Genomic DNA, 12261 nt, shown 5'->3' with positions numbered 1-12261 from the left:
AAATAAATAACTGAAAATCTCTGGAAAATCTGCAAGTATTTGGAAATTAAATAACACATTCTCAAAGAAAAAATCATAGGTCAAAAAATAAATCAAAGTTGAAATTAGAAATTATTTTGAATTATACAAAAATGAAAACATGTCATCTCAACACTTGTGGAATGCCAACAAAAAAATGCATATGGGCAAATTTATAATACTATTATTCTCTATTAGAAAAGAAGAAAGTTCTCGAAATAATAAGCTCATCTTCCACCCTAGGAAATAACTATTTAAGGGTAATTAAACACCAAGTTGCAGAAGAAAGTAAAAAATAAGATCATATTGGAAATCAATGAAATACAGATCAGAAAAACAATAGAGAAGAAAGATTAGAGAAGAAATAAAATTGTCTTTATTCAAATATGACATGGCTGTCTATTTAGAAAATCTGTGGGAATACAGTTTTTAAAGCCACTTGAATGAATACACGAGTTTAGCAAGTTGTCAGTACCATACAAAACTAATTGTAGTTCTATATACCAGCAACAGTCATAAATTAAAACAAAATAACAGTTCTTATATTATCACATATAATGTATTAAATATTTAGGGATGAAATCCACAAAAGATGCTTAATACCTGTACACAGAAAATACAATAAAAATTGCTTAAATTTTGTTTAAAAAAAATTACATAATCAGGGAGCTAGAACAAGGGCAGGAAGACTCAATATTGTTATGATCCCAGTTCTCACAATTTGATCCATAGATTCACTGCAATGCAAATCAATATTTTTAGCATACTTTTCAGTTCAAATTGTAAAGCTAACTCTAAAATGCAGATAGAAATTCAATTTCCTAGAATAGCCAAAATAATTTTGATGAAGAACAAAATTATGGGAATAATGCTGCTTACTTTCAAAATGTATTTTTAATGCCTCATTTTACAGAGTGTGTGGTATTTTTTTTTTTTTTTTGAGTGTGTGGTATTGATGTCAAGATTGGTAAATAGATCAATAGAACACAAAAATGAGTCTAAAAGCAGACCCAGGCATATGTGTACAAATGATTTTCAACAAATGTTCAGACATTTCAGTGGAGAAAAGATAGTAGTCTTCTCAATAAACGGTGCTAGAATAATTGGATATTTGTAAGTTAAAAAAAAAATTCGATCCATACCATGAGTACATACAGAAATGAATTCGAATGGATCACAGACATAAACGTAAACCCTAGAACTATAAAACTCACTTTCAATATTTCTAGTATAACTTTGCATTAGGTGAAGATTTCTTACAGATGACACCAAAAGAATAATTTATAATTGAAACAAAAATGATAAACTGAATGTCAAATTTAAAAACTCTGTTCTACTAAAAACATTGTTAAGAAAATGAGAAGAAAAATAAGCAGACTGTAACAAGGTATTTGCAAGGGATATATTTGATATCGGACTCGTATTCAGAATGTATAAAAACTCTCAAAACTTAATAAAATAACCATTCAATACTAACATTGGCAATGTATTTGAACAGATATTTCAGCAAAGAAGATAGATGGATAACAAATAAGCCTATGGGGATTTCCCTGGCGGTCCAGTGGTTAAGAATCTGCCTTCCAGTGCAGGGGGTGTGGGTTCGATCCCTGGTCGGGGAGCTAAGATCCCACATGCCTCACGGCCAAAACAACCAAAACATAAAACAGAAGCAATATTGTAACAAATTCAATAAAGACTTTAAAAATTGTCCACATCAAAAAAGAAAAAAATCTGAAAAAACAAAACAAATAAGCATATGAAAGACGCTCAACGTTATTAGCTGCTAGGGAAATAGGAAGTTAAACAAAAATGAGATAACACTACATGCCTATTAGAATGTTTAAAAATACAAAAACTGACCATACCAAGAGCTGGCAAAGATGTGGAAAAACTGGCAGTTTTATACATTTCTGCTGCGGGTGAAAAATTATGCAACCACTTTGCAACATAGTTTGGCACTTTCTTAAAATGTTAAACATAACATCTACCACAAGACCCAGTCCATCCACTCCTAGGTTTTTAACCCAAGAGAAATGAAATCATATGTCCATACAAAGTTTTACACACAGACAAAATGTGTCTAGCAGCTTCATTTTTTGTAGTCAAATCCTCGAAACAAGCTAAATGTGCATTAACAATTGAATGGATAAAGAAATTGTGGTGTGTCCTTACAGTAGAGTGCTACTCAGTAATAAAATGCAAAGATCTCTTTACACTTGCATCAACATTTGCTGAGGAAAATAAGCTAGACAAAAAAGAGTACATGCTTTTAAATTCTATGTATATAAACTCAAAAATTCAAACTTATTTCTAGTGACAAAAAGTAGATCAGTGATTTTTGGGGGGTGGATGGGGATGCAGGGAGGTGTGGAATTTGGGGACTACAAAGGAGAGCAAGGGAACTTTTGGAGGGATGTCTATCATCACTATCTTGATTGTGACAATGGTTTCATGTGTGTATACATATATCCAAAGTTATTAAGTCACGTATTTTAAATAAGTACAGCTTACTGTATTCTATCTAAATTAAGCTTCTAAATAGAAAACAAAATAAAACAAACAAAAATATATGACATATATAATAAAACAACATATTAAAAAACTCTTCAGTCCCATCTGGAAAGTCTCGTACTTAGGATTGGCAATGCTGGCAGAAAAGAGTACATACATATGTATGAAAAATGTCCTAGACAGGTATCATCTGTAACATTTTATCTTTTAGAAAACCTCCTTTTAACGTAGCTCTTTGAATTGTGTTGACATTTACTTTCAAATAAACCCATACATGTTGCTGTTTTCCATTTCAGACTATAAACTGACAGTTGCTTTTATAAAATTTCTGATTATATCAGCCTTAATAATTTTTAAAGTTTTTTCTTATGGAGATAATTTAATCTTTATCATTCTCTTGAGTAGAACACGGTGATCTTTCTAGGCTCTACTATGTCCAGAAGAGCTTAGACTCCTTTTAGTATATTCCCTAAATTTACTTACTATAAAAATATTGACTAAATAAATCTAAACCTACATATCAATTTTATAAAAAGCCTAAAGGATTTTGAAACTTTCAAAACTAATTAATTTCAAAAAGAGAAGCTACATGGACTAATAATCAAAACATATATAGCAAGGAAAAGGCATAGATTTTGAGTCTCTGTCTTAAAATTTGAATTAGAAATAATCTCTTAAGATTTGTGACTTCATGCTTATGAAGCATGTTCTATGTTTTTCATAAGGAGGATATTATAAGACTAGCCAAGGTCAGCTGACTTGATTAGTTCGGTTGGAAAAAAGAGGTCATTTTTATATAAGGAGTAATTATAAATATCCTTATTTAAAGGGAACCTCATCATAATGCTAGATTTAAAGGGTAGTATTACCTCCTGCCACAGAGGTTAACGGTTGTTGAGTTTTTATTTTAAAAGTCTTTATATTCTGAAAAGCATATTTTTTAAATATATGAACATAAATAATGAAGAATTATGTTATAATGATGGTCTTCAACTTGTGGAACACTGACATTATACTGTAACTTTAAGTACATGTTTATTGAAAAATAATAACAGCCTCTCTATATCACCTCTTTTGAAATAGCTTCCTAACTTTTCTCTCTCCTTTGATACTCTCTCCTCTTAAGAGAGCTTCTTTACCTCTGTCAACATGATGATTTTAAAAACAAAACCTGCTCATGTTTATGTCCTCTAAAATATTCAGTCTGACAAGATAAAATGCATATTCTTTAGTACAGGCAAAAAGCCCTTTGAAATATAAGCCATTTCTACCTTTAAACCTTACTGTTTACCTTGACAAAATTTAAGGAAATTAATACAAGCATGGCATATGAATCAGAATAACTCAAGAAGAATGAGAAGACAAGGAGAGAGAAAACCAGTTAAAGAGGCTTTTTCAAGAGTCTAGGTGAGAAGTGGTAACTTAAGCTATGACAGCGGGAGTAGAGATTAAAGTTTGTATGCAACTGAGGAGTTATATTTGACTGGAGTTGTGGGGAGTGGGACAGAAAGAGTTTACTATGACCACAAAAATTTATCTAGGTGACTGGATGTGTACAAAAAGGAGGAGAAAGTTTGGGATGGGGGATCATTTGTCTTAAACATGCTGATTTTGTTGAGCTGTGTGTGGCATTTTCAGATTCTGACATTGGCAAAGCATGAGGATATATGTCAAAACCCTAGAAAAATGGCAAAAGTCAATGACACATGATGGAATTCATTAGAAGATAAGCCAGATAAAGTAAGTGAATCACTTAGCAAATATTTTCAGTCTAAAAGAAGACAACTGAAAAGAGATTCCTGGCTTGAATGGAGGACCAGGAGATGGAAAAGGAGCAGTTAGTGTGCTAGTGTAGCAGTTAGTGTAGTTTAAAAACCAGGGGTAGTAGAGATAGATAGTGTCCTCCAAATATGTCATCAAACAATTCCTTGCAGTTAGATGGGGCCACACGAATAATTCTGGCCAACAGACTCTAAGCAACAGTGACCTGAGGAAGTCAGGAGCCAATATGTTTCCTCCTTTGTTCTCTTTTCTTGTCATTGTAACCTGGGAGACCAAACGCTCCAGATGATGTAGATCCAAGATGGAGAAAACTCCCCGAACAACCCACATTGAAACTGACATAAGCAAAAATAAATCTGACCATGTTAATCCACTGAGATTTCAGGGTTCACTTGTCACTGAAACATGGCCTATCTTGTCCTGTCTAAAATGACAGTAACTAGTAATGTCATACAAAGAAAAAGTGGATTGCAAAAAAAGGGAATTATTATATATAAACCAAGCAAAATAAAATCCAATATGAGTCTACTGTAGTTAGCAAGCACGTTGTAATTGTTGATGTTAGTGTTAATTTTTCCTGTGACTACCAGAGGCTGAAGCCAGATAGTTATCAGTTGTAGAATAAAAGGAGAGAAACAAGTAATCATAAATTGTTCTTTCAAATGTTTGATGATAAGTTGAAGAAAAAACAGTGGTTGAAGGTGTGGCAAAATAAGTAAATTACACTCAAATTTTTGTTAAATTAAAATGGGGTTGGAGGGATTTTAAAAATACTCTGAGATAGCAATGTAATTGAAAATGTCATCATTATAGTCATTGCATTACTCATATTTACTCTGTGATGATAAGAAAGTGTACTCTTAAATTTCATATGGAAAAATAACAGGCAGTTCACTAACAAAGGGAAAGTAATAACCAATTATTTTGATATGGATATGGAAATTCTGGCATTTAGAAGTCATTGCTGATTTAATCTTAGTTCTAAATCTCATGAGTCACTATTTAATAAAAACAATTTTTTTTCTAAAGTACCTTCCTTTTATTTGTATGAAAACAGTTTTGGAATTTTTGTATAGAAGTCTAAGTCCTCAGTTTTATGTTTTGTTTTGATCAAGAAATACGATATACTGATGTATCCTAAATTTTACATTATACGCATTAGGCTAAAATTCCATAAAAGTTTTCCAGATAAAAAATTTGCTAGCTAGAAATTGTATATTAGAATCTGTTGAGTACCTATTGCTTTTATTTAAAACTGCCTGAGTTTACTGAGTAAACTACAATGTACTTATTTTCACCATGTTAGAAGAAACAATCTACCAGAAGTTAATTTGGTAGGAAGAAAATTCTATAATAGTTAGAACTTCACACAAGTGTTCTAATTGAATTTAGCTGGAGCAAGACTAATGCACTCTTTTAGCAGATCCAAGTCAGTTTCTTGACTCTAAGGAATATTCCTTTACTATTCTGCTCTTGCCCAGGATTATAAAAGAATGAGAACGGGCATGGATTACAAAACCAGCTTCAGCCTTTCTCCTAGTAGTGTCAGTTTCCAGTAGGGAGGTTAGGTGATTACTGAGGCAGTGATAGAAGTGACTGTCCATGTTCTGTGAGCCCATGATGCTACAAGCAGGTAACAATTATTATCTTGACAGTTATTCTCCCCTGTTAAAAGAACCTTTCTAACAAAAAGGGTCTATAGAACTGCTTGAGCTCTGCTAGCATAAATAACATCACTGGGGCCAACCATTTTAAGTTAAACTAGGACAGGTGCCATCAATAATCCATGTTTTGTATTTGCACACTGGGGCACTCTATTATGTCCCAATGACAGTATCCCAGACATACTCATTACACATACATTCACTCATTTGTTCATGCATTAGCCTGGAATCTATTGCCTACCAATTTGTGTTAGGAACTGTGCTAGAAATACAAAACATAATAAGACAGAGTTCCAGTCCTCATTTGTTCACAGTAAGATAGATAGAGACAGATGTATGAAAAAAGATGAGTGCAATAAAATGTAATAGGCACTATGATAATACTCTATATACATGGGGCACAAAAGACAAAGGCAGCAATTTAATCTTGAAGGTCAGTAAGTACTTTACAGAAGTATTTATGAATGAATCTTAAAGTTCCATGCTTACTAGGAGGGCCATAGCAGAGGCTAAAGGTAAGGATAAGGATAACATGCCATTTTAGGTATGATTGAGGCAAAGATGCAAACAGAAGCAAGTTGAGAGGTAAAGCTGGAGAGGTAGAGAAGAGCCAGGACTGGGAGTCTGGTTGCCTATGTAGAAGAAGTGGACATTATTATATAGTCATTTGAGAGTCAACAAATACACAGATGCATCAAATACAAGCTCCAACTAATATAATGTATTGTTATCTCTGTCAGTTTATTTTTAAAAGTTATTTCTATATTTAAAACATTATCAACAAAACAATCAAGGCATTGTAGCATGGTAGCAAAGAATGTGGACTCTGGAAACAGATTGCCTGGGTTCAAATCCCACTATGGGGCCATTGTGAGGATTATATGATTTAATATAGTTAAAGAACTTAAAAGTGTAAATAGAATTTAATCAGTGCTATGTAAGTGCTAAATTAGATAGCCAATAAAAAGGTCTTAGACCATATTTCTATAAGATTGATCCTTTGGGAAAGAAGCTTACACAGCTAATAAAATTTTTGTCTCAGTCCCTAAAACTATTTACTTATTACATAATAAAGTGCACATTCTTTAACACAGAAAAAAAAAAAAGTTCTTCAAAAGCTAACCACTCATACTTTTACAGCTTCTTCTCTTGCTCCAATGCAACTTATGAGAAAATAATACAAGTCTGAAATATATGTATCAGTTATAACTCGATATTTTCCATCAAAAGATAAGTATAATTAAACTCTCAAGAGTTCAACTCACCAACTTTCAGAGTTGACCATCATTAAAATATACATACAGTTAATGCATTCCCTTCCTAGGATTGTAGATGTGGGGAATTGGATTGAGAGTAGTAACAAAATACATAGAAGGACAACCACTCAATATTTATGGCCCAGCTGAGGTGAGAAAGGGCAGTCTGCACTGTGGAGTAAATTACCAATAATTAAATAAATAGATGTTCAAAGGAATGCATACCTTATGGCTATATATACTATAGGACTGTCATGATGATGAACATATTGTATAAAATGTACACTATCTAATATTGTGATAAGTAATTAATTTCCCACGAGAGACACCTGTCTCTGGGAGAATTGGTAACGTAAGTGATTTTCATGTATGGTTTCCCCAATCCATTTTATTCATTTAAAGTTATACTTCATAAAATATTTTATACTGTAGTTCATGTTATATTTTGGTTAAAATGAAAAAATATCACTTGAGAGTATTAGTTGTACATACGCTAGTAGAAAATTATACTGAGGAAGCTATGATGTTGTATTTTTTTAAAGTCTAATGTAAAATATTTTAATTATATTATTCAAAGATGATTCATTCAATAGATATTTGTTGAGTAGTTTCTTTTTATTAGACATTGTCCTAGGTTTTAGTTAATCGGTGATGAACAAGATTAATATGGTTGTTGGCAGGAAGAGTTGCAGGTTCAAAAACCCAAAGAGTTGAGAGGTCTTGGCATGTTTGAGCAACTAAAGGAAGCAAAGCCTGAAGGAGGAGTGTAAGGGTATATGAGATAAGAGTCAGTCAGGCATGAAGAATTTTTAAGTCCTACTTTGATTTGAATCTTATCCTAAAAGCAATGAGGGAGATTTGAACTCCCATATTTACTCCACTCCTTCAAAATCCCACTGAAATGAATTAAAAATGGGAAAATATGACCAAAAGAAATGTGTAGTCCTGAAAAATAGGAAATGGTGAAATCAAAGTGCCTGCCTGTTTAAGGAGCTTTTGCATATGTAGTAGAATGGATTGTATTGTAAGAAGGAGCAAGACTGACTAGCCAATGTTTCAACTCTGAGCTAGAGGGATCATAGAACCCCATGAGGTATGTGTAGGAATTTTTCAAAGTAACCCCAGGCTCAAAGAAAGAGATGTAAACACGACCAGGTCATGGGGCATTTCATAACAAGTGGTTGGGGGCAACCTAACACCTGTAGAACTGAACCAGGTTCTTTACACAGAGCAGGGGCCATCTCCAGATTCCGCACCTTCATATATCAACAGTGACCAACGGCAGAGATCAATGAGTGAAATGTAGAGGGATGGAGGAAGAAAGAAGGGAGCAGGAGCAAAGTAAAGAATGCATTGTTGTAATAGGTTCCTAATGGTCCGTTCTGCTAGAGGGAGAAGCTGTGCAGTGTGTGATGCAACTTTGTGTCATTTGCTATGACAACAGCAAACACAGAAAGAGGCAGGCTCAGAGCAGGAATCGATTCCTATTATGTCATTGTTCTCTCCAGTATAAGTATACCGTTTTGAAATGACAGGTGAAAACTGACACCCATAAAATTCCTGGGAACTTCTGAAGCATCTGGTCCACCAAAGAAAGAATTCCTGCCAAGCTGCCACCGCCACCCCAATGCACCAAGATGAAGTGTTTTTTAGAACCCTCAACAACTTGTCCGGCCCTAATGATGATTTGCCCTGATTACTAACCCACAATACTAACCAATGAGTATATTTCTGACCTTGAAGGATCCTTCATTTCACCTTTCTTATCTCAGATATCAGATTAAAGAAATCTCTATTTACTTCTGACACAACATCCATAGCATCTTTTCTCTGTTTTAATCTTATGCCTAAAAGCCCTACGTATTACAATTTATCAATTCCTTAGTGAATGAGAAGTTGACAGAATGTATCACCATTTCAATAACTATGACTCTTTTCCTCAAGGACATGAGAGCACAGAAGTAAAGTCAGGAAAGCCTGAAACTTCAAACAATTACACTTTAGGTATTCCTGTTTTCACCAGCGTGGGAATCATTTTATATTTAATGAATGATTAATAGAAATACAGATGTGTTCTGGTTTGAGAAACTCAGAGTATATAAAATTCAAATGTTCAGAATAGATGGTCAGTTTCATTATATTTATGTTATGCTTCCTTTAGTGAGCACTTTTAATGCATTTAAATTATAATTCAATTTACCAGTTAGATGAGTTTTTCCTAACTTTGAAAATACCTGTATTCTGAAAAGGAAAATAGAGGATATATAACTTGCATTTGTTTTCATACAGAATATGAAAATAAGAAGCAAATGACACAAAACTCTGTTTTTTATTCCCCCAACTTTCATGTATGTAATACAGTATTGTAACTACATTCAAAATGCTGTGTATTAGAACCTCAGGACATATTCATCTCCTAACTGGACGTTTGTATTCTTTGATCAATATCTCCCCATTTGCCCCACCCCACCCAGCCCTTTGTAACCACCCTTCTACTCTCTGTTTCTATAAGTTCAGATTCCACATATAAGTGATATCATACACTACTTGTCTTTGTCTGACTTACTTCCCTCAGTATGGTGCCCTCAAGCATTCCATCCATGTTGTCACAAATGGCAGGATTTTATTCTTTCTCATGGTTGAATAATACTCTATGATATCAATCTATCTCTATTTATCTATCTATCTATCAATATCACAACTTTGTATGTATATATCACATCTTTATTCATTCCCACATTAACAGATACCAGTTAAATTGTTTCCACATCTTGGCTATAATGAATAAGGCTGCAATGAACATGAGATTACAGATATCTCTTTGAGATTCTGCTTTCATTTCCTTCGGATAAACACCCAGAACTGGGATTGGTAGTTCTACTTTTAATTTTTTGATGAACCTCCATACTGTTTTCCATAGTGGCTATACCAATTTACATTCCCACCAACAGTACACAATGGTTCCCTTTTCTCCACATCCTTGCCAACAATTGTTATCTCTTGTCTTTTTGATGATAGACAGCCATTCTAACAGATGTGAGATGATATATCATTGTGATTTTGATTTTCATTTCCATGATGATTAGTTATGTGTGAAATATCTTTTTCTATCCCTTTACTTTGGGCTGTGTCTGTTCTTAAAGCTGATATAGTAGTCTCCTTAATCTACAAATTTATCAATAATTATCATTGGTCACAGCATACTTACTTTTTATTTACCCCTATTCCTAAAATACAAATATGCCTGTTTGGCAGATAAAGTACAGAACAAGAATGATAACTTAGTTTTAAAGCATTTGCATTCATAGAAAATATTGTGACTAAAAATTATCATTCAAAAAATAAGATGTTTGTGAAATATTAAATGGAATATAAATATGAATTCAATGCTTCAAATATGAGGTAGTTCACCTATATCAGTAAGTGCCAACATCACTACACTCAAAGACTTCTCTTATGAAAATATTCTCTTGTAAGTCTCATAATTTTAAATGTATTATTTGCCAAATGGCTTTTGCATTGTTATTTTGTTCACGGAGCCTCATTACTACCACTGAGTCTATAACAGTAGATAGGTCTTGGGACTTTGTAAAGTAACTCACAGAAACAGACTTAAGCAATTTCTAGACTAATGAGTTTTAATGACTGGCTTTCCTCTTATGTATTTCATGACAATGAAAGTGAACCTTAAATATATTTTTATATTATTAACTACTCTGAAACGGATATTTACTTGGAAATTTTCAGAAGCTTTAGACAGATAGGTGTAGTTCCTGAGCTTCTAAGAGGAAGACATCAAGTAATGAATTATCGCCTCATTACCTGCATAATAACTGGTGATCTTTTCAGGAAATGTGTCAAAAGAGCCCAAGGCTGCATCTGGGAACCGGAACTCATTACACCTGCTTTATCAATGTAAAATGTTCAGTAGGCCCAGAACAGACCACTTTGTGGGGTTTATCAAGAAGAATGAAGGTGATCTTTCTAGTTAATAGAATAGAAAGTCATAAGGATGATGAGGCATAATTGCTCTGGATACGTTACCTCGGTCTACTCTCTAACAATGACTAGATAAAAGTTAATGTTCATGATATTTTACTAGATTATCCTGCGGAAAGAACTAATACTTAAAATTTCCTCTTTTTTAAAAAAATTTTTTTAAGATTTGTTTGATGGGGGCCATTTTTAAAGTCTTTATTGAACTTGCCACAACACTGCTCCTGTTTTATGTTTTGGTTCCTTGGCCCCGAGGTATGTGGGATCCCAGCTCCCCGACCAGGGATCAAACCCACACTCCCTGCATTGGAAGGCGAAGTCCCAACCACTGGACCACCAGGAAAGTCCCCTGCTTACTTTAACTGAGACATTTCCTTTGTTAAAAAAGCATTAATATATATGAATTATTCTGAGGATTTGCCTTTTATTCAGAAGCCTTGAAAATGGCATACAGCGGGCAATGTGTTGTTTTTAAAAATTGCTTTTTAAACCCTGTTCTTAAGTCTTTTATTTTTAAGTGGTAAACTTTACTCTCTAAAATCAAGAGACCATTTTCTTTCATTACAGTTATTTTTTACCAATCTTTCGTGTTAGCAGAAAAGTTTAGGTTCACTCTATTTTGGTCCATTTTTTGAGGGATGTAATTATAATAAGAAAATGATTCCATGGAGACACTTGATGTTGTAAATAATTAAAGAAAGCATACTGTTTGCTCTTTTGGCAAAGAGACATGTAAAATTCCATTCGTATATTAATTTATTTTCTTGGATTTGGAAACCAATAATAGGCTCGGAATAGAAAATATTTCAAACTTAATTATTTGGTTAAAAAGTCAGAAACATAATATTTAAAATCTCTTTACAAGGTACATCAGAAAGAAATGCTAGAAAAATATATATAGTGACCATCATTCAGGATCAGGGGAAAGGTGTACAGAAAATGAGATATCTGTGGTAGCATCTGTGTCTGACTTAAAATTAGTGGTGATCTATTATTTCATGACTCATGCTAAGCCCAGAAATATGTGATATGAG

The sequence above is a fragment of the Balaenoptera ricei genome, chromosome 9 (assembly GCF_028023285.1).
Source record: "Balaenoptera ricei isolate mBalRic1 chromosome 9, mBalRic1.hap2, whole genome shotgun sequence".
In the NCBI taxonomy this organism is placed as follows: Eukaryota; Metazoa; Chordata; class Mammalia; order Artiodactyla; family Balaenopteridae; genus Balaenoptera; species Balaenoptera ricei.
This window is presented reverse-complemented; position numbering follows the sequence as displayed.